Genomic DNA, 25,701 nt, shown 5'->3' on the forward strand with positions numbered 1-25,701 from the left:
TGCCTTGCCCCACCCCTCAGCTTCTGCTACAGGCACTGTTGACTTTCTGAGAAGTTTCTGTTGGTGCAGCTCCCTCTGGCTGGAGTGACCTTTCTGTAACAGTCCCCCTGGTGTGGTGCAATCAAGTACCACAGCTTAGGCCCAGGGGCTCCTTTCTAGCCAGCCCTGCCAGGCTCCCCCAACTAAGAAATGAACTGCCTGTGAGCAGAGACCATATGTTGCTGTTTCCATCCGTCAGGATCTAGCACAGCGGAGCCTCTGTGCCTGCCTGACCGAGTGAGTAACTCTCCTCTTCGGTCACTACTAACAACTAAACCGATCACTTTACCTATGAAACAGAGAACATTTATAAGACCAGAAAGCAGAACAGACCACTTCATTGAGAAATAATCAAAGGAAGGCCACAAACTAAGTATTTTCCTCCAGGTTTATTTTTATTTTATTTATTCATTTTCATGTTCTGTCTGTTGTGAAATCCTGACCTTTTGAATCAACCTACTCCTTCCACCTGTGTCTACAGTTAAAATCCTTCCTACATACTGACTGTTTTGCACTGACACCGGCAATGCTCTTCCTTGAAACAGCACTGCCCAGACCACGTCCTGCTTGGATTCTCTTACTCTGTCATTTCTGTGCCTGTATTTTCCCAGTTACCCCGAACACCTGTCTAGTTTCCTTGCTCTTCACCTGGTAACATGGGATGGTAAATGAAACTTCTGCCTGAGAGCCTAAGAAGATTAGCGTGTAAGTGAGTTGGGAAAGAGAGCATTCTCCTCTGGAGAACCCGTGAAGAGGTAGAGCTTGGAGCTGGATGATGAATTCCGAACCTCATTCCTATACCAAGGGTGGAAAATGCTGGAAGAGCAGAGAATGGGGACTTGCATGCAGGAGGAGTTGCGAGTGTGCTGTGAATGCCCCCCTTCTCCTCCTCTTCCTCTGGAAGAGCCATTTTGGCTCAGCACAGAGAAGCTGAAGACACCACCCGAGCCCTAGGAGCTTCAGGCGGCCAGCCAGGTAGCGATGCATGTGCCCAGGCCCAGGGAATTTCAAGGAAGGTCCACGTTGATGGGGCGGATTGTCAGAACACCCACCAAAGCACCAGTGACAAAAACAGTGTCACCCAATCACCAGCCCAAAGTGCATGAAGCCAGCTTACAATAGGGCCAGTGGGGGGAGAGCTTTCCCTCCCTCTCACATCACCCACTTCCTCTTGGGCGGGGGGGGGGGGGGGGGCTCCAGCACCGCGGGGGGTGGGGCTCCAGCGCAGCTGAGCAGCCTGGCAGAGGAGGAGATCGGTTACGGGAGCAGGAGGAGGGCTGCTGACCTGCCCTTTCTCCTGCAGGCTGGCATCCTGCCCGGGGCCAGGCCTCACTGGAGAAAGGTGGGGAGGCATAACTTCATATCTTGTGCTCATTTGGACTCTGATGGGGGCCTGGTGTTCCAAATTCTGCATTGAGCATGTTTGCTTTAGCTATGAGTGACCAGAAGAACCACAGGGAGAAGGGGGGGGGCTATTTGGTGCCTGTTTCCCCCACATCAGTCTTGTTTAATAAATCAATTAATAATTTTCCCATCTGTATTTTTAACTTGTAAAGACAGTGCAGTAGTTATTATTTCTAGTGATTTTTGCCAAAATTAAAGGAAAGAAAATTGAGAGGCAAAATGATATGCTTTTGAAATTGGGGAATGAGGGTGTATTTGCTAAAAGTGAAGAAATATCACACAAGGATGTTAAGGACTGAGCTCATTCGGTCATTAACTACATCGCCACACACTGAAATAATATTTCATAAAAGTGCCTTTCACAGTTCAGCTATCTCTGGGATTTGGACTCTGTGTTATTTTCCACTCCTGCTCTGCAGCCCTTTGGAGAAGAAAGCAAACAGAATCACTGGAATCTATTCAGTTGGGGGAATCCTGTGGAAATACAGAAGACATTCTACTTAAGATTGAAACCTCCCGAAAAGGTTGGCTTTAAATTTCATGTTCTCCTTAGGGAAGTATCTTAATTTGAACTTCTTGTTAAGCCAAAATGCCACAGAGGATAAAACATCTTCAGAGTCTGCTTTAGCTGGGCTGCTAAAAGGAGGTAAGTGGAAGAAAACCAGCATCTGGAACAGTACAGCTGACGTCTGAAGGTTTCATGGGTTTGGGAGTGACAGGGACGGGGGTGGCTGTGGCATCACCTTCAGTTTGCCACAAATCTTTTGCAAAATGGCTTTCTTTCACAACCAGGTATGAGTGTCATAAATACTCCTGTTGCTGTGGAATTTGAAATGGGCAAGCCTTGGTTTAAGGGACTGAGGTCTTGATTTGAGAGGAGATGCTCCCTCAGAAAGGACTACTCACTTGCGCCATGAGTGTGGCCGCTCCCACCCACTGGTCTCTGAGAATTCAGGGAGAGCACTCTCATGCCAGGATGTTGCTGCTGGCACTGGCCAATATCCACCCTTTATAAGGCAAACTCTTTACATCGAAAATTATTTTTATGTTAACATATAATACACAAAAAGAGTTTATATGTGTGTGTATTCAAAAGAATAGTAATAGAAATTAAACAAGAACCCCCCCCCACATACACACAAATAGACACATAGATCAATGGAACAGAGAGCCCCGAAATAAACCTACACTTAGATGGTCCATTAATCCATGACAAAGGAGGCAAGAATTTACAATGGAGAAAAGACCGTCTCTTCAATAAATGGTGTTGGGAAAACTGGACAGCAACATGCAAAAGAATGAAACTAGACCACTTTCTCACGCTGTACACAAAAATAAACTCAAAATGCACCTGTGTGGCTCGTTTGGTTAAACATCTGACTCTTGATTTCATCTCAGGTCATGATCTCAAGGTTGTGAGATTGAGCCCCAAGTTGCGCTCTGCGCTCAGCAGGGAGTCTGCTTGAGATTCCCTCCCTCTCCCTATACCTTTCCCCCCCTTTCTCCATCTCTCAAAAATAAACTCAAAATGGATTAAAGACCTAAACGTGAGACCTGAAATCATAAACCTCCTATAAGAGAACATAGGCAGTAGTTTCTTTGACATCAGCCATAGCAACATTTTTTTTAGTTCTACAACAAAGGAAACCATCAACAAAACAAAAAAGCAACCTGCTGAATGGGAGAAGACATTTGCAAGTGATATATTCTATAAGGGGTTAATATCCCAAATTTAGAACTTACACAACTAAACACCAAGGAACCCACAAATAATCCAATTAAAAAATGGGCAGAGGATCCGAATAGACATTTTCCCAAAGAAGACATACAAATGACCAACAGACACATGAAAAGATGCTCATCAGTCATCATCAGGAAAATGCAAATCAAAACCACAATGAGATACCCCCTCACACCTGTCAGAATGGCTAAAATCATAGACGCAATAAACAACAAGTGTTGGCAAGGATGTGGGAAAAAAGGAACCCTCATGCACTGTTGCTGGGAAATTGGTGTAGCCACTGTGGGAAACAGTATGGGGATTCCTCCAAAAATTAAAAATAGAAACACCATATGATCCAAATTTCCGCTACTGTGTATTTACTTATAAAAAATGAAAACATTAATTCCAAAAAATGTATGCACCTTTATGTTTATTGGAGCATTATTTACAATAGTCAAGATATGGAAGTAACCCAGGTGTCCTTTGATGATGAATGGATAAAAAAGTGCTACACACACACACACACAGAGACACACACATGCACACACATGGAGGAATATTATTCAGCCACAAAAAAGAATGAGATCTTACCATTTGCAAAAACACGGATGGATCTAGAGGGTACTATGCTAAATAAGTCAGACTGAAAAAGATAAATATATGATTTCGTTCATATGTGGAATCTAAAAAAAATCCCAAAGGAATACACTAGCAAAAAGCAGAATCAGACCTATAAATACAGAGAACAAACTGATGGTTGCCAGAGGTCAAGGTGGTGGTGGTGGGGGATGGTCAAAATGGGTTAAGGGGAGTGGGAGATACAGGCCTCCAGTTATGGAATGGATAAATCATGGGATTAAAAGATACAGCACAGGGAATAGAGTCAATGGTATTGATAGCTTTGAATGGGTACAGAGATGGTACCTACACTTATGATGAGAGTAACATGTAGTCTAGAGATGTGTTGTTGAATCACTATGTTGTACACCTGAAACTAATGTAACATTGTGTGTCAACTATACCCCAAAATTTTTTAAAAAATGACAACCCTTACATATCAGCCAACTCAATAAACAGAACATTGCCAACATATTTTAATTCCTCTCTGTGCCCTAACAGATCATGGCCTTTCCCTCCTCACACTCCAGAAGGAACCTCTCTCCAGAATTTTTGTTTCTCCATCCCTTGCTTCTCTTTTAAATTTTACCACACACACACACACACACACACACACACACACACATATATATATATATATATATCACTAATCGATACATTATTTAGCTTTGTCTATTTTTGAGCTTTACATATATGGAACTATGAATGGTCTGTATTCTTTTGTATCTTGCTCTTTCATACAATTATATTTTTGAGATTCATCCATATCAACACATGTAGCTCTCCTCCCCCCCTTTTTTAGTCTCTGAAGTTATTTAATTCTCAGGAACATATAATAATTGGTATGCATTTTGGTACTGAGGTCATGAACTGTTGAGAAGAAGAAGCAGTGTCTTACAGTAACAGGCTTTGTATTCGACAAACAGTTACAGTGTCGAATCTTCTGGGAACTCTGTGATCTGTTCTGCACTTGGTCACTTTGCAGTAGACCCTGGAGTTGACACTTTCTTCAGCTGTAGTCTCTGACATTCCTGCATCTTCCTCCTCCTCCTCATGTAGGTCCCTGGAAATTATTTGTCCAGCTAATTTAATACTCAGTGCTTCATTGTACTCAAGCTTCCTTTTCATTTCAAATGGTGGCTTGCTTGCTTGTTCTTCAGGTCAGAGTCACTGGGCTCCTCCTCCTGCTTTCCCGTTCATGAACCCGGCTGCGAGGCTTCAGCAGCAGCTAATTTCTGAGCGAAGGTATCTGAGGTCAGGGCTTCAGAGGTTTCCAGATCACAGCACGCATCTTCACCGTCACACCGTACAATGGTAAGGAGGGCTGGGTTCGTCTATTTCCATTAACCCATAGTCTTTGCTGAATGATATGTCGCCAGGATGTTCGTTTCATCCCACTTCTGGGATTTTTTTTTACCCAGCACTTTGTCGACACCCCTGCCGGGGTGCTCTGCTGAGGCGGCCAGAGAGGGAGCCGCAGAGCTTGTGTTTCTCAGGACCCCCTTGATGGGCCGATGTGAGGCGGTCCAGTGCTCCGGTGGTCGACTCAGCCTGGCTGCCTGGCTCCGGGTCCGGGAAGGAAAGGGCTGGGCGCCAGCACGCACTCGCTGCGTGGCCGCAGAGCCCGCCCGGGGCGAAAGCCGCTGCACCTGCTGTGGAGACGGCTACCCGAGTCACGACACGACGACCCCGATGCCGGGGCGGAGCCAGTTGTCATGACAAGCCCTTCGCCACCGACACTTACCCACCACGGATGCCGACGCTCTCCTTCCTTTTCAGCGCTGTGTAATGTTCTGTGGGATGAATCCATCAATTTTATATGTTAGTTCTATCCTTGATTGACATCAAGACATTGCCATTTTTTTTTCCTCTTAGGAATACTGCTACCACAATCACTCTTGAACATGGCTTCTGCAGTGCACCTGCAATAGTTTCTCTTTGGTTACAATCCCTGGAAATGTACTAAATGGTAAACGTCAGCACGTGCGGTTTTATAGGTGACACCAAAATATTTTCCAAAGTAGTTGTTCCAGTTTAGAATCACCCCGGCATTGTATGGGAGTTCCCACTGTTGCACATCCTGGATTATCATTGGTACCGTCAGACTTTACAGCTTTATCAATCTGGTGCGTGTGAAATGAGAACTAATGATATTAATTTGCATCTGCCTGGTTAATGCAATGTCTAACTTAATACGATTGGACATCTTTTCAGGAATTATAGGTGTTCTTTTTTCCTCTTGTGAAATTCCTGTTCCTAACCTTTGTCTGCTTTACAGGGTTATTGTTATTTATTTTTTATTGTGTCATAGGTGTTCTTTATTTGTAGTCTCTTAAGCGTCTGGAAGTACTGCTTCCCAGTCTGTGCCTCATCTCTTCACTCGCTTTATGATGGCTCTGATGAAGAGCATGAACAGAAGTTTTAAAATTCTGACCTAGTCGAACATACCAATGCTTTCTTTGTGGTTTGTATTAAGACATCCTTCCTCTGAGGTCATAAATAGAGTCTTTCCTAAGTGTTCAAAAATTTGGCATTAACACTTCAATTTCTTAATCCACGTAGAGCGTATGTATGTACATTACGCCTGATCGGGTAGGTATTTCATACCTACGTAGGTATGCTGGTGCCGGAATACGGGATAGAAAGCATAGCACAGCCAAGCACGTCTTTGGTGAGAATCCGCCGAACACTCCAGCGGCCATTCTTTAGCCCCACGGCGACAGTGCAGATATAGGGAAGGACATCACGCTGGCTTAGAATCTCCAGGCTCCGTAGGAACCAATAACTCTTCTAACTAGGACATAGCTTTCAGGTGCTGGCAAGGAAAATGCCTAGTTTGAACTTATGTGGCGTCAGGGAAGCTTCCCACAAGATATTTATGGTTCATTTACAGTCTTCCAGAACAAATATATTCAATCAGGGGTAATTTGTTATCATAAGCATTGCTGCTTCAACACACAGCCGAAATTCTACCTCTGGTTTCAAGGGATACAGAAGAGAAAAGGTAACCCAAGGTCAATTTTCCATACATTCTGTATGTGCGCGTGCGTGTGTGTGTGTGTGTGTGTGTGTAGAGTATGAATAGGGATCTATTTTCATCATTTTCTGTGTGGATAATGTGTTCTCTCAGCACCATTTGCTGAATAACCCATCTTTCTCTCACTGATCTGCAGTGCCAGCTAGACCGTTTTCCAGCCTTCGCTACACACGTGAGTCTGTTTATTAGCTCTCTGTGCGTCCCAGGACCACCCTGTTCTGCCTACCACCCCAGTGCTAACGAATGCAGTGCTATCATAAGCCTTGATATCTGGAAGGTCAAGTCTGCCTCTTCTGCAGACAAGTCTTGTCAATTTGGGAGGGTGTTTTTGATCTGTCCACTTGGCTAGGCTATAGTCCCCGTGAAGCAGTCTAGCTGTTGCTGTGAAGTCATGTTGCACATGTAATTAAAGCCCTTAATCAGTAGACTTTAAGAAGATTATCCTGGATTATCTGGGTGGGCCTCATTGATCTGTTGGAAGACCTTAAACGTAGGACTAGGATTTCCCCAAGAGAGAGAAGAAATTCCGTCTGTGGATGCCGGCGTTGGCCAGTTCCGGTTCAGTTCCATCGTGCTTATGACGGCCTCCTCTATGGATTCTGATTTTGCTTAGCCCATCCTAACAGTCACGTAAGCTAATTCCTTATAATAAATCTCTCTGTCTCTTGCTGTCTCTCTGTGTCTCTGTCTCTCTCGCTCTTTATATAAAATATATATGCTATGTATGTATTTATTTAATCTATTTATCCTGGTTCTGCTTCTCTAAACCTTGACTTGTATACTATTCTTCTTTTCTTTATGCTATGCAAATCACAAAATTACAAAATTGACTTGTCAAGTTGCGCAAAAATACATGTTTGGGTTTTGATTTACATTACTGTGACTCTAGGCTAAATTGAGTAGAATTGACACCTTCGTAAAATTGAGTCTTCCTATCCATATTTTTCCACTTGGGTCTTATAGATATCTTTCTATAAAGATACAAAATTCTTGGTAAAACATCTTGTTTTAGTAGTTACTACAAATGCTGTGTTTTAAACTTCTTTCTTATTACCTGAGTGCCCCTCCAGGTGCACATTCCCTCTTCGTCACCTGAGACAGAATCATCTTTCTGGTCTTTATAACAATCTCCCTCCTGCCTTCCCTCCCTCTCTCCCTTCTGTCCTTTCTTCCTTCCCTAGTAGTTTTGCTGCTCCTGTGAGAATTTGTCAGTAGTCTGGTTCAGAGCCTTACCTAGATGGAATCAGGCAGCAGGTGTACTTTTGTGTAGATACTTGATTTATTTATTTATTTTTAAAGATTTTATTTATTTATTTGACAGAGAGAGAGACAGCCAGCGAGAGAGGGAACACAGGCAGGCGGAGTGGGAGAGGAAGAAGCAGGCTCATAGCAGAAGAGCCTGATGTGGGGCTCGATCCCAGAACGCCGGGATCACGCCCTGAGCCGAAGGCAGACGCTTAACCGCTGTGCCACCCAGGCACCCCTAGATACTTGATTTAAATCAGTGTGAGGCCACATTAGTATTGAACCTTCGCTCTTCCTGGGGAAATAAACATTACAAAGCGCCCTTTTTATCTCTTAAAGCCTTTTTTTTTTTTTTTGCCTTAAAGTCCGCTTTGCCTAATCTTCATACACAACACTAGCTTTCTTTTTTTTTTTTTTAAGATTTTAAAAAATTTATTTATTTTTGTGAGAGAGAGAGAGAGCAAGAGCAGGGGGAGGGGCAGAGGGAGAAGCAGGCTCCCCACTGAGCAGGGAGTCAGACTAGATCCCAGGACCCAGGATCATGACCTGAGCCGAAGGCAGACGCTTAAGCAACTAAGCCACCCAGGCGCCCCCACACTAGCTTTCTCTCATCCTTTTATTTTCAACTTTTCTGAATTCCTATGCCTGCTGACTTGTTTGGTTTGCCATGTCTTTGTATATCTTTGCCCAGAATCCTTTACTTTTTTAATGCCTTCCACGCTACAAAGCGTATACTTTGTGCAGATTTTCAGTTAGCCTAAGTAGGAGGGTTCGTGCCAGTGACCCTCACCTGCTGTTGTCAGAAGCAGGGACATTTCTTCATGGCTGGCTTGCACACTTCAGTAGTTTTCATGTACTGATCTTCTTACGTTCTGCAGACTTCCTGAACTCTTACTAATTTGAGCATTTTACGTATACATTCTTTTAATTTTCTACATAGATAATCATGTTATCTGCAAATCCTTTCCAATCTTTGCAACATGAATTTCTTTTTCTTCTCTGGCACTGACAGGTACTCCAATATAATGAACAGAAAATAGTCATAGTGGAAATCTTTGCTGCTTCCTGATTTTGGGAATCATTTAATGTTTTACTCATAAGCAAGATATTTGCCACAAGTTCTTTATGGATAAGCTTTATCAGATTAAGTAGGTTCCCTTTTTTCCCTTTTATTTCTAGTTTGCTACATGATTTTTTTTTATTTTTAGAATCGTAGGTGGTTATTGAATTTTATTTGAGATGATTCTGAATCTATTGAGATGATCATATGGTTTCTGTCTTTGAATCTGTTATTGTAGTGAATTACATTACCAGATTTTTCTAACATGGGACCAATTTTGTATCCTTGAATAAATCTAACTTGATTGTGATGCATTATTATTTTTGTATATTTCTTGATTTGGTGTGCCAATGTTTCATTTAGTATTTTTGCATTTATGCTCCTAAGAGAACCGGAATTTAATTTTTTTATACTGTTCATATCTGGTTTGGGTATTAAGTTTATATAAGTCTCATGAAATGAGTTGGGAGTGTTCATGGTTGACCTTTCTTTAAAGGAACTAGAATAAGCTGAGAATTATCTGTTCCTTGAACGCTCAGGAGAGCTTACTTCTCAGCAGTCTGGGTTTTGTGTGTTCTTTGTGGGAAGATTGGAACTATTGATTTAATTTATAGGCTGGATCTACATTTATTAAAGACTCCTGCCATGGGGAGTGCCGACTGTGGCAGCAGAGCCTGAGCTGTCTGGCTGCTGGCAGGCCCCGTTACCTGGCTGTCCTCTCTGTCCCTCACCAGCAGTCTCAGATAAAATCCTCATGGGCTGCAACTCCCCCCAGTGGCCACAGATGTGTGACTCTGAACGAGAGCTGGTTAGTGGTGGACAGAGACAGTCATAGCTGGGAGGAACCAGCTGTGAGTTGGCCAGTTGCTTATAGGCCAGCACTATTATAAGGGAGTGATTTTCCACAAAGGGGTATAAGCTTAGTCTGTTCAGGGGGTGGTGGTAAGAGGACAGGGAGTGACAAGTGGGAGCCACGGAGAGCTGGCTGGTGGGTAAAAGGGCGGATGGGCTCCCTGGGAGGTGTGGGAGTGTGGGGAGAGCCGATGGTGGTGTATTGGTCCTAGAAACTCACCGTATGCCACACACTGACATTTGATTGCTTGATCAGGACATGTCCCAGGGTCAGTGGTGGCAGGTCACTGGAGGCCTGCCTGGGCAGGGAGTGGCCTTCCGTGCAGCAGCTCTTTACCAACAAGTGAGGAAGTCTATACAAATTTTAATATCTGTTGGGGCGCCTGGGTGGCTCTCAGTTGGTTAAGCATCTGACTCTTGATTTGGGCTCGGGTTGTGATCTCCGGTCTGTGAGATTGAACCCCATGTTTATCTCCGTGCTTGGTGCTCAGCAGGGAGTCTGCTTGAGATTCTCTCCCTCTGCCCCCCCCTCTGCTCACGCTCTCTCTCCCTCTCTCTAAAATAAATAAATAAATCTTAAATTTTTTTTTAATGTGTGTTACAGCTGTTCTAAGCATGAGCTCTGATCACAAGATACATGTTTTTGGATTTTTTTTTTCCAGCTCTTTGAAGATAATATATCACAGGCTCCTGGTTTCATTATTTTGTGAGGGATTAACTACTAGTCAAACTGTCGATTTTGTTTTGATAAGTTGTCTTTTTTTCTCTGACACTGTTAAAGATCTTTTCCCTCTTCCTGTGTTTTGCAGTTTCATGATGATGTATCTAAGTGTTATTTCTTCTTATTTTTTCTGCTTGGGTTTCCTGATCCGAGGATTAGAATCTTTCATCAGTATGAGAAAGTTGTCAACCATTATTTCTTGAATACTGCCCCTCCCCAATCTCTCAGTTACCTTTTTCTGGATTGTATATTGTGCCTTCTCACTTTTTCTCCACTTTAAAAAATTTATATAATATAGAGAGAGTGCACAAACAGGGAGGGGCAGAGGGAGAGGGAGAAGCAGATTCTGTGCTGAGCAGGGAGCCCGGTGTAGGACTCAATTCCAGGACCCCGGGATCATGACCTGAGCTGAAGGCAGATGCTTCACTGACCAACCCACCCAGGGGCCCCTCCCCATTTTTTTCTTTTTTTATCACTTTTTTTTGCTCTGATGTCTTCTGGGTAATTTCATCAGGTCTAATTCCTCCTCATTGATTCTTTCATCAATAATGTCATCTTTAAATATCATATTGAGTTTCATTTCTTTGTGGTCCTTTTCCAGAATTGTCTGGTCAACTTTGATAGCCTCTTATTTCTTCATCATATTTCCATAATCGTTTATTTCTTTGAAATGTTAAACATGCTTATTTTAAGTGTTATTGGCTAATTCCAATGTTTGACTGGTTGTGGGTATGCTGTGGTTTATCATTTTGTTGTTTCTCACCTAAGGTGGATAATTGCCTCTTATTTACTATTTTTTTCCTGTAAGGTCTGATTCTTTACAGCTTTATCCGTGGGAAATCTTTGAGATTCTGAGTTTAGAGTACTTGGACCAAAAACTTGACCCCCTTTTTTTTTTTTTAAAGATTTTATTTATTTATTCGACAGAGATAGAGACAGTCAGCGAGAGAGGGAACACAAGCAGGGGGAGTGGGAGAGGAAGAAGCAGGCTCATAGCGGAGGAGCCTGATGTGGGGCTCGATCCCATAACGCCAGGATCACGCCCTGAGCCGAAGGCAGACGCTTAACTGCTGTGCCACCCAGGTACCCCAAACTTGACCCCTTTAAGCAAAATTTTTATATTGGGGGTTTGGAGGTATCACACAAGTATGGGTTTGGGCTATGTAGGTTCACTTATATGTGGATTTCCCACCCCCATAAATACAATACAGTAATGTTTTTTCTCTTCCTTATGAATTTCTTGATAGCATTTTCTTTTCTCTAGCTTACTTTATTGCAAGAATATAGTATATAATACGTATATAAAATGTGTGTTAATTGACTATTTTCGTTATCTGTAAGGCTTCTGGTTAACAGTAGGCTATTAGTAGTTAAGTTTTGGGGGAGTCAAAAGTCATACACACATTTTCAACTGCATGGGAGGTCAGCACCCCTAACCCCCATGCTGTTCAAGGGACAACTGTAGTGTGAATTCCAGATCCAAACCCATTCGACTGTGAGCTTGTAGTTAACAACCTTCATAAAAAGATTACAGGGGCTCCTACCAGTCTACCGGAGGCAAGGCAAAAATAGCCAAGTAGAATATTACTACCTGATTTCTCTGTGGAAGAGTGTGTCTGGAGAAGCTCTATTTTACTTACTCTAATGTCACCCTTTGAGAGTCTCAGCATTGAGAGTCATGGTTCTCCTATCACACCTCCCCGACTTCCTACCTAACTTGGTGTTGACATTCTCTGGGTACTGGTTTTTGGCCAGATTAACCAGATTTTTCTTTCTTCTTCTTCTTCTTCTTCTTCTTCTTCTTCTTCCTCCTTCTCTTTTTCTTAAGGATTCATTTATTTATTTTAGAGAGAGAAAGAGAGCAAGTGAGAGAGCGAGCATGGGGGGAAGGGCAGAGGGAGAGGGAGAAAGAGAATCTCCAGCAGACTTCTGATGAGCGAGGAGCCCGATGTGAGGCTCAGTCCCAGGACCCTGAGATCATGACCCGAGCCAAAATCAGGAGTTGGACGCTCAACCGACTGAGCCACCCAGGAGCCCCAACCAGATTTTTCTATGTGCTATAACCAGGTAAGGTTTCACCTCAAGTATGACCATCATATCGCTGGGGATTGGTATATACATTATTTTTAAAAAGAACCTTTCTTTATTCTCTCCTCTTTTCACCCTCCCTTTGCCCTATCTTTCTCTTTATCTGTCAGGTTATAGGGCTTTCAGCTGGAGGAATGACTCTTCTTCCACACTACCAACGCTTCAAGAGTTCATGTAGCTAAAAATGAAAGGGCAACTAATCACTTATACAATTATTTCAATTTCATACACACACACACACACACACACACACACACACAGTCTCTGCTATATATTAGACATTGTTCTAAGTAATTTACAAATATTAACTCCTTCTATGCTTGTTAAAACCATATGAGTTAGGTACAATTACCTTTCCCATTTACAATGAGGAAACTTAGGGCAGGAGAGGTTAAGTAACTTGCCCGGGATCATAGAACCAGTAAGTGGGGAAGCTAGGATTGAAATCCAGGCAGCCTGACTCTAGTGACCTGTTGCTGGAGGAGACCATCGAGAGGACATGACCGCCTGTTGGTCCTCAAGCTGGATGTTGGTAATCAGAGGCTCCTTCCTCAACCCCTCCACTGTCCTTGGAACTTATGTTCTGCCTACCGTTCCCACAGTGAGAGCCATTTTCAAGGATGCAGTCTTGAGAGCACAATTTGTTGAGATTGTCTGGAATGAATATATGACTGAACCCAGTTAAGGATTCTACATAAACTTTTGAGATTCTAGTGAGCAGATGCAGCAATCTCATCTTAGGACCATCTCGGCAAGCCTCATATGTAAGTTCCCTTGGTTATTAAACCTGCCCCTTACCAATGTGGAGCACTCCATCTCCTTCTTTGGTCTCTCCTTGCCTGCCGAGTATGCGGACCAGGTTATGAACCAACAGCAACTGTGTAAGCCACACACAATGCAGCCCTGTGGTAGTTCTTCATTCATTCTTCTTGATCTGTCTCTGGCATTGTTCTGTTGGGTATCCTAAACATTTTTCCTAGGTATTACACATTTTTGGAGATAATCCCAGAAAATTCATTATTCTGCAAACCCTCCTGAGGTATTAGCCAGGTTTAAGTTACCTCATAGGAAATGGGAAAAGAGTGAAACTGGAGAGATGGAAAATGGAGTTCTGGTGCTGATAAGTTGAAAAGGACAACACTGAATGAATGCTAGTTAATGGGGAATCTCAATGGAACCAAAGGCTTCAAGGTTCCAGATCAACTCTGAAGAGTCTACTCCCACCCATGTTCCTTAATTTTTTTTCTTAGTTTTTACAATTGTCTGAGTGTAATGCTGTGATGGTACGGAGAATGTTTTGGATATGTATTTAAAAGACCAGCAGTCTAATTTCTACTTTCACTAGCTATGTAGGTTGGTAATTTAACTGCTTTGAACCTCAATATCCTCACCTATAAAAAAGAAATGCTAATAGCTGTCCTGCTTGCCTGCAAGATCTGTGCTTATGCTATGTAATTATTGTTGATAATAGTAATAATACTTTATGGTAACATACCTATAGCCAATCATAAGTGAAGTAAAGGAAAGAAGTAAAACTCAAGTCAGTATGTTTTACTGTTTATCGAAAGATTGGGTGGATCTTTTGGATTCGATGGTTTTCTTTTCTTTTTTATGTTTTCTGCTATTGAGCCCACATCAGCAAAATAACCAAATTTGCTTTTAGGGTGTAGGTTTTTAATTTTTATAATAATTTACTCATTAAGAAGTTCTCCAGGTAAATGTGCATTTGGTCCTTTAGAGATTCTGTATGTAGTTTTAAGAGTATTACAGACCCCCTTGTGCATCATCCATCTCCTAAGGGACATGGACCTTTGGTTATAACCCATTTTTAAAGTTTCCATAGTTGCACCTATAATAGACCACTGGGAATAGGAATCTTCACTGAATTTGTCAGTGAATAAATGAGAGAAAGGTGGGTAGCTGTTGGGCATCCAGCAGCTTGAGACTGCACAAATTGTAGGGGAATTTTTTTTGATCATTTAGATAAAAATATCTTGAACTGTATGATCTTTTTCTTTTTTTTGCTATGCATACTTTCATTAGCTTTATAATATTCTCCAAATAATTTTTCTCAGACTGGAGAAGCATGTTTGTGAGTTGATGATGGCTATGAGTTTATAGAGTTTCAGGATTTGACATAGACCTGTAAGTATCCGATTCTTTGAAACTGCAAGAATGTAATCACATTGGCCAACCTGTAATATGACATAGAGCAACCTAATTCCTTTTTTGAAAAGGAATTCTTGGCCTCCAAAGAAGCTGAGATGCAAATTATATGAACAGTAACTTGTTCATTTATTGCACAATGTGTGTGGAAACAAGTTTTTTTGGTCAGATTGTCCACTTTTTAATTTTAATTCCAGTTCGTTAACATACAGTGTTAATATTAGTTTCAGGTGTACAATATAGTGGTTCAACACTTCCATACATCACCTACCCAGTATTCATCACAAGTGCCCTCCTTAATCCCCATCTCCTATTCACACATCCCCCACCCCACTCCCATCTGGTAACCATCAGTTTGTTCTCTATAGTTAAGAGTCTGTTTCTCAGTTTGCTTCTCGCTCTTTTTTACCCTTTGTTCATTTGTTTTCTTTCTTAAATTCCGTATATGAGTGAAATCATATGGTATTTATCTTTCCCCTATGGACTTAATTCACTTAGCATTATACCCTCTAACTCCATCCATGTTGCTGCAAATGGCAAGATTTCATTCTTTTCAATGGCTTAATAATATTCCATTGTATCTATATATCACTTCTTTATTCATTCATCAGTTGATGGATACTGGTGCTGCTTCCATAATTTGGTTATTGTAAATAATGCTGCTATAAACATTGGGGTGCATGTATCCCTTTGAATTAATGTTTTTGTATTCTTTGGGCAAATACCCAGTAGTGCAATTGCTGGATCATAAAATAGCACTATTTTTAACTTTTTGAGGAAACTCCATACTATTTTCCAAAGTGGCTGCATCAGTTTGCATTCCCGTCAACAATGCATGAGTGTTTCTTTTTCTCAACATCCTCGCCAACACCTGTTGTTTCTTGTCTTGTTGATTTTAGCCATTCTGACAGGTGAGAGGTGATATCTCATTATAGTTTTGATTTGCATTTCCGTGATGGCAAGTGATGATGAACATTTTTGCATGTATCTTGGCCATCTGGATGTCTTCTTTGGAGAAATGCCTGTTCATGTCTTCTGCCCATTTTTAATTAGATTATTTGTGTTTTTTTGTTTTTTGTGGGTTTTTTTTTTTTTTTGGTGTTGAGTTATGTAAGTTCTTCATAAATTTGGATACTAACCCCTTTATTAGATATGTCATGTGCAAACATCTTCTCCCATTCCATAGGTTGCCTTTTAGTTTTGTTGATTGTTTCCTTCACTGTGCAGAAGTTTTTATTTTTATCGAGTCCCAAAAGTTTATTTTTGCTTTTGTTTCCCCTGTGTCAAGAGAAATATCTAGAAAAACATCACTACTGCTCATGTTGAAGAGGTTATTGCCTAGGTTCTCTTCTAGGATTTTTATGGTTTCAGGTCTCACGTTTGGGTCTTTGATCCATTTTGAATTTATTTTTGTTTATGGTGTAAGAAAGTGGTCCAGTTTCATTCTTTTGCATGTTGCTGTCCAGTTTTCCTAACACCATTTGTTGAAGGGACTATCCTTTACTCATTAGATATTCTTCCCTGCTTTGTCAAAGACTAATTGACCATGTAGTTGTGGTTTATTTCTGGGTTTTTTATGCTGTTCTATTGATCTATGTGTCTATTTTTGTGCCAATACCATACTATCTTGATTACTACAGCTTTGTAATATAACTTGAAGTCTGGAATTGTGATGCCTCTAGCTTTGCTTTGCTTTTTCAAGATTGCTTTGGCTATTCAAGATCTTTTAGATATTTAGCAATTTTAAAATTGCTTGTTCTGAGATTTCGATTAAGGATTGAATGTGTAGATTGCTTTGGGTAGTATAGACATTTTAACAATATCTGTTCTTCCAGTCCATAAGCATGAAATGTCTTTCTATTTCTTTGTGTCATCTTCAATTTCTTTTATCAGTGTTTAATAGTTTTCAGAATACAGGTTTTTCTCCTCTTTGGTTAGGTTTATTCCTAGGTATCTTATTATTTTTGGTGCAATTGTAAATGGGATTCTTTTCTTAATTGCTCTTTCTGCTGCTTCATTACTGGTGTATAGAAAAGCAACATGTTTCTGTATATTGATTTTGTATCCTGTGACTTTACTGAATTCGATTATCAGTTCTATCAGTTTTTTGGTGGAATCTTTGGGTTTTCTATATATAGTATCATGTCATCTGCAAATAGTGAAAGTTTCACTTTTCCTTACCGATTTGGATGCCTTTTCTTTCTTTTTGTTGTCTGATTGCTGTGGCTAGCACTTCCAGTACTGTGTTGAGTAAAAGTGGCGAGAGTGGACATCCTTGTCTTGTTCTTGACCTTAGGGGAATAGCTTTCAATTTTTCCCCATTGAGGATGATGTTAGCTGTGGGTTTTTCATATATGGCCTTTATTATGTTGAGGTGTATTCCCTGTAAACCTACTTTGTTGAGGGTTTTTATCATAAATCGGTATTGTACTTTGTCAAATGCTTTTTCTGCATCTTTGGGAAGGATCATATGCTTCTTATTCTCTCTCTTAGATATTATGTATCATGCTGATTGATTTGTGAATATTGAATGACCCTTGCAACCCAGGAATAAATTCCATTTGATCAGGGTGAATGATTTTTTTTAATGTATTGTTGAATTCAGTTTGCTAGTGTTTTATTGAGGATTTTTGCATCTATGTTCATCAGGGATATTGGCTGTAGTTCTCTTTTTTAATGGTGTCTTTATGCAGTTTTGGTATCAAGAAGATGCTGGCCTCATAGAATGAATTTGCAAGTTTTCCTTCCTTTCCTATTTTTTGGAATAGTTTGAGAAGAATACGTATTAACTCCTCTTTAAATGTTTGGTAGAATTTGCCTGTGAAGCCATCTGGTCCTGGACTTTCGATTTTTAGGAATTTTTTAAAAAATCTTTTCTTATTTGTGTTTTTACTTATTTGAGTCCTTTCTCTTATTTTCTTGATAAGTCTGGCTATAGGTTTATTAATTTTATTGATTTTTTTTTCAAAGAACTAGCTCTTGGTTTTATTGATTTGTTCTATTGCTTTTTAGTTTCTATGTCATTTATTTCTGCTCTAATCTTAATTCTTTCTTTATGTCTGCTGGTTTTAGGTTTTGTTCATTCTTTTTTCTAGCTCCTTTAGATGTAAGGTTAGGTTGTTTATTTGAAATTTTTCTTGCTTCTTGAGGCAGGCCTGTATTGCTATAAACTTCCCTCTTAGAACTCCTCTTGCTGCAGCCCCAAAGTTTTGGACCTGTGTTTTTGTTTTCGTTTGTTACCATGGACTTTTTTATTTCTACTTTTATTTCCTGGTTGACTCATTCATTGTTTAGTAGCATGTTATTTAACCTCCATCTATTTGTGGTCCTTTCAGATTTTTTTCTTGCAATTGACTTCAGGTTTCACAGCATTATAGTCAGAAAAGATGCATGGTATGACTTTGATCTTGAATTTGTTGAGGCTGGTTTTATGGGTTAATATGTGATCTATTCTGGAGAATGTTCTGTGTGCACTTGAAAAGAATGTGTATTCTGCTGTTTTAGGATGCAGTGTTCTGAATATATCTGTTAAATCCATATGGTCCAGTATTTCCTTCAAAGCCACTGTTTCCTTATTGATTTTCTGTTTTTATCTGTCCCTTGATAGAAGTGGTAAAGTACCTTACTATTGTTGTGTTATCAATCAGTTCCTTTATGTTTGTTATTAACTGTTTAATGTATTTGGGTGCTCCTATGTTGGGTGCATAAATATTTACAATTGTTTTATCTTCTTGTTGGATTATCCCCTTTATTATTTTATAGTGTTCTTTGTCTCTTATAGTCTTTGTTTTAAAGTCTATGTTGTCCAATGTAAGTATTGTGACTCTAGTTTTCTTTTGACACCCATTTGTGTGACAGATGTTTTTCTATCCCCTCGTTTGCAATCTGCAGGTGTCTTTAGGTCCAAAATGAGTCTCTTGTAGGCAGCATATAGATGGGTCTTGTTTTTTGTTTGTTTTAATCCATTCTGTGACCCTCCGGCTTTTGGCTGGATTTAGCCCATTTACATTCAAAGTAATTATTGGTAGATATGTATTTATTGCCATTTTATTACTTGTTTTGTGGTTATTTCTGAAGATTTTCTCTGATCCTTTCTTTTCTTTCTCTCTTTCATAGTTTGCTGATTTTTTTTAGTGATGCATTTGGCTTTGTCTTTATTCTTTGCATACTTACTAGTGGTTTTTGATATGTGGTTGCTATTAGGTTTGTATATAACCTCTTTGGCATATAGCAATCTGTATTAAGTTGATGGTTGTTTAAAAAATAGTTGATGGTCATTTAAGTTTGAGCCCATTCATTTCCCCACTCCTCCCCACGTTTTAGGTATATGTTATTGTATTTTATATTCTTTTCGTGTGAGTTCTTTGACAGATTTTTTTAATAGAAATATTCATTTTTACTACTTTTGTGTTTCCTACCTTTATGCTGTCACTTTTGATCTCTCCCTTCCACTCAGAGTCCCTTTTAATATCTCTTACAAGGCTGGTTTAGTGGTCACGAACTCATTTAGATTTTATTTTTCTGGGAAACGCTTTATCTTTCCTTCTATTCTGAATGATAACCTTGCTGGATATGTTATTCTTGACTGCACAGTTTTCCCATTCAACACTTTGAATATATCATGCCACTTTCTTCTGGCTTGCAAAGTTTCTGTTGAAAAAAATCCTCTTGCATCCTTATGGGTGTTCCCTTTTAAGTTACTGCTTTTGTCTTGTTTCTTTTAAAAAATTTTTACACTATATTTTGCAAGTTTAATTACAGTATTTCTTGGTGTGAGTCTGCTTTTGTTGATTTTGATGGGAGTTCTATGCCTCTTGGATCTGGACATCTTCTTTCCCCAGATTAGGGAAGTCTTCAACTATCGTTTCTTCAAATAAATTTTCTGCCCACTTTTCTCTCTATTCTTTTTCTGAGACTCTTATAATAGGAATGTTATTATTTCTGATGGAGTCACTGAGTTCCCTAAATCTATTCTCATTTTACATAGTTCTTTTTTCTCTCGTTAGTTCATCTAGATTACTTTATATTACTCTGTCTTCTAGGTCATTAATTTATTCCTCTGCTTCTTCCAATCTGATGTTTATTCTGTCAAGTGTGTTGCCCATATCATTTATTGAGCCCTTCATCTCTGCTATGTTATCCCTTATGTCTATGTTAAGGGTTTCACTCATGTCTTCCACTTTTCTCAAATCCAGTGCATGTCCTTATGATGATTGCTTTGAATTCTCTATCAGATGTTACTTATAACTGTTTCACTTAGATCTCTGGCTGTAGCCTTGTCCTGTTCTTTCATTTGGGATACATTTCTCTGTCTCCTCATTTTGTCTGCCTCTCTGGGTCTGTTTCTCTGTGTTAGGAAAGTCAGCTATGTCTTCTGCTCTTGAAAGTAATGACTTTATGAAGAAGAGGTCCTGGAGTGCCTTGGAAGGCAGTGTCCCCCATTTGCCAGATGCTGGCACCTCAGGAGAGTATCCTCTGTGCTTGCTTATGCCCTGCTCTTGTGTCTGAGTTACTTTTCCTTTCAGTGCAGTCATCTGCACTGACTCTTTGCCTGTTGTGGGCTGTGCTTGCTCTCTGTGTAGTTAGTGGGACCCAGGTGTGTCAGTTCTAAGGGGTCATGCCTGCCACAGAACTTGGGAGCAGGGCAGCAGTGTTAGCAAAATTTGTGCTGGGCCATTAGTCCTATCCTGGATTCCCCCAAGCCCTGTGGCAGGTGGGGCTATGAGCCAGGGTGGCGGTGGCTGGGGGCCTAAAGCCAGGTGCTTTTGGGCCTGGCATGGGACCATAGCTAGGGGCACGTGACTGGGCATGGTGCCTGGTGGCAACTGTGCATGTGTGGCTGAAAGCAGTTTTTAAAAAGTAGCAAGAGTTTTACATGGGTGTTTATGCTAAAACTGATCAAATGGTAAGCTTAAAATTTGTGGATTTCACTCTATATGAATGATACAAAAATACTATAAACAAACATTGAATTCTAGTAGATGGTATATATGTGAAAATATTTAAGGTTAGGTGTACTGTTGTTTATAACCCACTTTGAAATACATAAAAAAATCTTATGGATTGACAAAAGGATAGATGGATAGATCCATGATAAAGCAAACAAAGAAAAATGTGAACAGTTGGAGAATCTAGGTGGCGGGTATTTGATGACTATTTTATAATTCTTCAGCTTTTTAATATGTTTCAACATTTTCATAAATACATGTAGCTAGGAGGGGGAGGAAAGTAGCTGAGGGTACGTCCCTACATCACTATAAATTCTTTTTGAGTGCCTTACTTCTCCTTTGTCAGCAAATACACTGATACAGTGTTCTGTACACACAGCCAGCCCATCAAAGAGAGAAAACTAACAGACAGGAAACAGGAGCCCCCTGAGTCCCCAGAAATGCCATTTGGGGTTATGAGCCTGGAATGTCCTAAGGAAAGGTATAGCTCTTCATTTGGCTTTTGCTTGTGTCAAACTTTGCCCTAAGCACTTTTGAATGTCACTCATTTCAATCCTCCCAGCAATCCTCTAAGCGGGGGAAGGTAGAAGGCATTATTTTCACATTACAGATGAAGAAACTGACGAGGGCATTTCTTTGGATTTTAGAAGGCCAGAATGATGAGAGAAAACTTAACCAGAAATTAGGTAACAAAAGGCCAAGTTTCATTAACACTGAAATGTGCTTTAATATCTAGCTTGTACTTATCTGTCAAGGAAATCAAAAGGAAAGAGAGAAGGGTCATGACTTTTGGGAACCTTGATCTTGGGTCAAACGAAGCAGGCATTGATTCATTAACTCGGTAAATATTTGCTGGGCATCCGCTATGTTTCGAGTACTGTTTTAGTTGCAGGGGATATGACAGTAATCAAGACAGATAATGTCCATTACCTTGTGGACTTCCATTGTAACAGGCAACTGAAAAGTTAGTGATGGACAGCTTCAATCCCAGGAGAGATCTTTTTGTGAGGTCATGTAGGAAAGAATTCGCTCATCCAGCAAGATATCTTTGTACCTGTAGGACCTAGCACTGAGCCCGCATATAGTGGCTTATAGAACGGGATAAAGGCCTTTAAAGTCTCTAAGCATCTGAAAGTTTATAGTGCTTCCCATCCCCATCTGCCATATATAATTCAAAATAAAACAATATGAAACTGAAAAATATGGGTGAAAAGTCGACCCAAGTTTAGATTTTTCCAGTGATGATTACATTCCTATGAAGTATTAAATCCTTCCCTACCATAGCCTGAGCAATGTATTTTCTCTGTGTATCCTTCCTTTGCCCTAAGCATGGGCTTACTCTGCCAGCTGGGGAATCCAGTCCTGGTACGCACTCATACACGTTTGTTAATTACAGAAAAAATAGTTTTAGAAGGGACTGAAGTTTCTCCAGGCCTAGCAGTGGTATCTATTTAATTCCATCTCAAACTAAAACATCTTTTATCATTATCCAGACAAATTCAGCATCATATCTCATGAAAGCCCATCTTTGCTTGAAATACTGGCTATCTTCTGTGTATTCAATTGTTTTAATATTTTGTTTTTTGATTTTTTTTTCTTTGTTCTGTTTACCTTAGTCACCTACTAAAATTACTCTAGCAAAACCTCAAGTGGCTTGTTGGTTTCCCAGGGGAGGAAGTGAGTCTTCCATGACATAGACAGAGGGAAGCACCTCTCTTACTTCTTTCTCTGTCTTGTATCTGGTTTTACTATCACTTTAAGCTGTCAGCCATGTTCTAAATGGTTTTATTTTTAGTTTGGATGTTTTACTTTTCTTATTAGTTTTTGGTCTTCCTATTTTATCATCATGTTGCTTTGGTATGTGAGTAATATTGCTTCGGTGTGATTTTGATAAGTATGAGGGGGTGGGTGAGCCCTCTCCTCCACCCCTCTCCTCTCCCAGGAACTGGCCCCCATCCTCTCAATCAAGAGATTTTATAATAGGAGGAACCATGTTGTTACCACAGGGTTCTGGTCTTCTGGTTGGAACTAAGCTAGGCCAATCAGAAAAAGAACTAAAAGATTCAGGGATCAGCAGATCTGCTTTTTTTTTTTTTTTTTTTTGAATAATGAAGATATAAACTTAGGCTACTGGCTATGACATTTTTCCCCCCAGAGAGCTGGGAAGCAGAAGTCTGACTGCTTATCTCCATTAGGAACTTTCCTATTGGAAGCTTATGTGGATCCTTTCAGTGATTCTGACTTCAAAATCACAGCGGGATTGCAGGTTGGTCCACATCGGTTTAATTTGGGAAGTGTCCAGGGTTGGACCTGGCTGAAGTTATCAACTTCATCCCTAGCTCTCTTCCATCAGTGTTGTCTTTGATGGGGAAGTCACATCATTTTTCCAGAAACTGGAACATGCTGTCCTCATGATGTAACATGGTGTGTAGGATAAGCTATGACTAGGAACACATTTTTAAAACTTGAGTGGTGCATGCAACTCTTTAAAAAAATTCTCCTTCACCCATGTTGACTAACCAATATTTTGATTTAAGTGCAATCAATATATATAAAAATAAAACTTGCCATATACTTCTTATGTTTATAAATGTTACATGCCTATAAGACCAAATCAAATCTCTAAATTAAATAAATAATACTAGGTGAAAAGGATAATAACCATACTTGCAAAGCTTTTCCTATGTGCAAGGTCCAGTCTAAGTGCTTTATATCTACTTAGCTTACTAATTATCACAGAGGCAGGTATTGTTCGGATCTCATCTGATGTACTGATGAGAAACTGAGGCACACAGTGCCTTCAGCTATTAAGTGTTGGAGTTCTACTTTGAACCCAGGAAGTTTGGCTTCAGAGAATGGGCACTTCGCAATTATGCTAAGTTGCCTCTCTGAAAACCAGTGAGCAACATTAAAGTGACAGATGGCACTGATCAGTTAACATTAATTTGCAGAGAGCTGGTTTAACTTGGGAGAGATACATATGTGTGTCGACTTGGTTCTTTTGATTTAGAGCATGATGGATCATCCCACTCCAGTCACCATGATGATTCCTGTCATTATTTTCTTTCTTTAATAGTGAATGTTTTTTTTTTTAATTTTTTAAAAAAGATTTTATTTATTTGAGAGAAAGAGAGAGAACATGAGAGAGCGCGCGAGTACGGAGGAGCAGGAGGAAGGGCCAGAGGGAGAGAGAAAAGCAGGCTCCCTGTTGAGCAGGGATCCCTATGTGAGACTCGATCCCAGGACCGTGGGATCATGACCTGAGCAGAAAGCAGTCGTTCAACCAACTGAGCCACCCATGCGCTCTTTAATTATAAATGTTTTAATCATACATCTGTTATTTGGATGAGCCCATGTAATAATGCGCTAAGAAACAGTAAAACTAAAAAAGAAAGAAAAGAAACAAAGAAAGAAAAACGAAAAATGACTCCATTGCATATTTATTTATTAAACTGACTTAATGAACTTTTGCAAAGGCGGCATGAAAAATATAGGATCTGAGGAACACATTCTGGACAACATGCTGTGGGATCTTTTGACCTTAGAGGCGCTGACTAACCTGTCACGTGACCCCCCAAGTCTCCTACCATTGATTCCCTCATGGAACTGCAAGAGAGACCTTCATCTGATGCGTGGCCTTCTCTGGGCATCGACGTGATCACAAGCGATCGCAAGGGCAGGACAGCCTGGGGCATGACGGGTGATTAGACTGCTGTGCAGATTCTCCAGAATTTACTTACTGTAAAACATTTGAATCACCTGTGAGATAAAAGCTTCAAGTTTGTTACAAAGCCGGGCTCTCTCAGAAGCCCGTTCCGTTGGGGTCTGTAAGCAGCGCCGGGCCGGGGGTGCCTCACAGACCCGGCTTGCGTCAGAGGCTTTGGGGAAGGCGGGCGGGCAGAGCACGTGGCGCCCCGGGGGGTGGGGGGTGGGGAAGCGCTGCGCGCGGTGGGGCGCCGCTCGCCAGGACTGGCTCTGGGCTGCGGGACCCGCGAGTGTGGGGGGCGGGGTGCTTCTGGTTCCGTCGCAGGCTCCTACGGTGACGAAGACCCTGGGCCGGCTGTGTGGGTCGCTCTTGTTTTGCTGAAGACGGACGGAGAACCCTGCGGCAGGTCAGGCTTCGTCCGCGTGCGGGTGACTTGGTGAATCTGCGGGCAGGACTCGCCTGAGCGGTGACCGTGGGGGCCCCAGCTTCGACGAGTCCTGTAAAAAGAGGGCTGTCTCCGGAAAAGAAGGTCCTGACGCGGGCTTGGCGGCGAGCACCGTCTTCCTGACTTGCTGTGCCACCAGCCCTCGGCGGGACTTCGCACCCCGGCAGTGCTCGGTCACTCCAGGTTGAGAGACGAAATGCACCCTGACCCCTTCTGAGGTCTCGGGAGGCATTTTTAGTTCCTCTGCGGCACCTGATAGTGTCAGGTGTTTTCGAAACATGATCCAGGGATTCACGGCCTTGAAGGAAGTTTTCCAAAAGATGGCCTCTGAGAAAATGGCGGGATGCATTGTTTTCCTTCGGTCCCCTTTTCAGAGTAAGGGACACGGGACATCTGTCTTTCCGTCCTAATAGGCTCTTCTCGGGAACGTTCTACACTCTTCCTGGCACGAGCCTCAGCTGGGGCTGCGGTCAGTTCTTCCCAGGTAGGACCAGATTAGTGAGGAAGTCGATCAGCGGGCCCTGCCTTTCCTCCCGGGATGTGGCTAAGAGGCTTTTGAGATCTCCTAAGAGCTCACTTGCCGGGTTCCCACGGGGGCTCATTACGGGGAAAGGAAAATTTTCATGGTCATTTTTGGGACAAGCTCAGC

The 25,701-nt window shown here is 41.1% G+C and overlaps 1 pseudogene; it reads right to left on the reverse strand.

Annotated features, from left to right (window-relative positions):
• Nucleotides 1-182: 182 nt before the first annotated feature.
• On the reverse strand, nucleotides 183-24,596 carry LOC125282822 (protein phosphatase inhibitor 2-like; annotated as a pseudogene).
• Nucleotides 24,597-25,701: the final 1,105 nt, after the last annotated feature.

Source organism: Ursus arctos, unplaced genomic scaffold (genome assembly GCF_023065955.2).
Source record: "Ursus arctos isolate Adak ecotype North America unplaced genomic scaffold, UrsArc2.0 scaffold_29, whole genome shotgun sequence".
Classification (NCBI taxonomy): Eukaryota; Metazoa; Chordata; class Mammalia; order Carnivora; family Ursidae; genus Ursus; species Ursus arctos.